This window comes from Marmota flaviventris, chromosome 1 (assembly GCF_047511675.1).
Source record: "Marmota flaviventris isolate mMarFla1 chromosome 1, mMarFla1.hap1, whole genome shotgun sequence".
Lineage (NCBI taxonomy): Eukaryota > Metazoa > Chordata > Mammalia > Rodentia > Sciuridae > Marmota > Marmota flaviventris.
The window spans coordinates 122416431-122418612 of NC_092498.1; the positions used below are offsets into that span (position 1 = coordinate 122416431).

The 2182-nt window shown below is 48.9% G+C and overlaps 1 pseudogene; it reads right to left on the bottom strand.

The window, feature by feature from the left end:
• Window positions 1-439: 439 nt before the first annotated feature.
• On the bottom strand, window positions 440-942 carry LOC114107649 (uncharacterized protein C16orf52 homolog B-like; annotated as a pseudogene).
• Window positions 943-2182: the final 1240 nt, after the last annotated feature.

Sequence of the window (2182 nt, forward strand, 5' to 3'; positions counted from 1 at the left end):
CACATGAACTTCTTTTGCATCCCTCTGGTCCACCATGATTCATAAATACTTAGACTTTTTTTCTCAAATGAATCATTAGATGTTAAAAACGGAACAACAGAGTCACAAAGGGCCAAATGCTTTTCAGTTTAAAGCATTCTCCTTCACTAGGTTGCTATCACAGTGCAGACTGACTGCCTGAATATGCTCAGGAGATTTAGTCATTATTGTCTGTATTTGGTTATGGAAAGGCTCTCAATTTTTTTTTTTTTAATCCAAAGTGCATATTGAGAATAAATCAAAGCATTTTTTCCTTTTCAGCATCAGTTTCACCTAAGCATTTTCCTATGAGAGGACAGCTCAGATGCCTTGTCTTTGTCCTCCCACCCTCTAAAAATAAAAATAAAAAATAAAATAAAATAAAATAAAAAATAATAGAGTCATGCAGTTTAGACATTCATCAGCCTGGTAAACAAACTTTGCCAGCAAATAGAAGTCCTACTATTGTAAAGAAAATCGATAAGACAAAAAGTACATATGATGACCCAACTACTGTGTTGTTGGGTAATTTATAAGGTTGACCTCTGACTTCATTGATGTAAAATCCTATTGGAAATATTAGGGCAGCCATACAGAAAAGGATAATTCCAGTGAATGCTATCCATCAAGCATATTTTGTAGCTTCTCTTCGCCAGTGGGAAGCCACCAGCAAACCACATGTGACAGTCAATGAAATGATTCCTGTGATGATAAAAAACAGTGTGGTGACCCACTCTGGGGGCAGCTGAGGAGGGATGCACGTCCGGTCTCGTCCATGGATTGTTTGACACTGTGGCACTAGCCCCCAGTGAGTGCTCCCGCTGACTCCCTGGTGTTGATCCAGTCGGGGTTGGCGATGCTGGCTATGGCGAAGATATTGGTGGCCAGAAAGAGACATCCTGAGATGATGGTCAGTTTATCCATCTCCCCGCCCCGCTCCCCCCACCCACCCCCCCAGGCCTGCCTCAGGCCTCCTGCCCCCTGGGCCGCTGCCGGGGGGCCCGGAGTCCCCAGCCACCGACTTGCGCCCCCTTGGCCCCCGTGCGGCTCTCACCCTCATGCACCCGGTGGATCTTTCCTTTTGTCTAGTCACTTCCCCACTTTTCCTCCAGCCAGGCCCCGCTCACCGGTGACGCTCACTACAATACTGGCTACACGCCAAGTCTGCTGCTCCCAGGAGCCCTATTTTCTTGAACGATTGGGCACACTCTCCCTGCTTGCCATTCTCTCAGCTCCTAAGGTTGTGGAGTGTGGGGCTGAGAACCTCGGGTAGCCATGCCCCTGGTCCCTGGTGCAAGAGACCTCAGCTCTGGTGGCAGCAGTAGCCAGGGATCCCGCACGCTCCTGGTTCCCGTGGTCTGACTATCATGCTCACGGGAGAGCCGGGAGGGGCCCTTGAGATTTCCCTGCTGTGTGGAGAGGGAGGACTAGGGACATTGAAACTGCCGCGGTTTCAATGAAGTTATCTCCTCCGCCGCATTCTGATAATGTCAGTTCTCTGCCATGGTGATATCCCATGCAAATGGCGACAGTTCGTTCCCTTTGCTGGGTGTCCGATGCAACTGGTGGGTCCTGACCCGCTCTCCCAAGCCCCATCTCAATCCTGTGGCCACTGCCTATGAAGGCTCGGTTGGTATGAACCTCCACAGATTCAGGAGGAGCCGACAAGTTGGTTCAGCGGGAGCGTTTAGCGCTGAGTCACAGCGGTTTGTCTGTGAGATGCAGGCCAACGGGAGCCTGAATTCAGCCGCTCTGGGCTCAGTGTGTGTTCTGAGAGGCGCAGACTGTTCGCCCCAGATCCACGTCAGCTCAGAATTGCCTAGTGATCCTGAGCAAACAGCATTTAGATGGTTTAAGACTCCCTATGCCTGTGCAGCTGAAGAGGCCAGAGACTTGATCTCTCCATGCCCGCTGCCATGTTGGATCCCTGAGAGGATCCTTTTGTTCCAGAACTAAGAGAGATGTCTTGAAGGGGTTAGGAACCCCTTCCCCCTCAGGGGTTCCTAACAGTTCATGATTTCAATGGTGACTCCAACCAATTTCTAGCTAGAATTCCAGTTATATGATTCCCTAAGTACATTTACACATAAAAATATAGCCACAAATTTCTTGTGAATTTGTGAATGCACTACGGCTTATTTTCCAGAAGATGAGAAACAGTAAC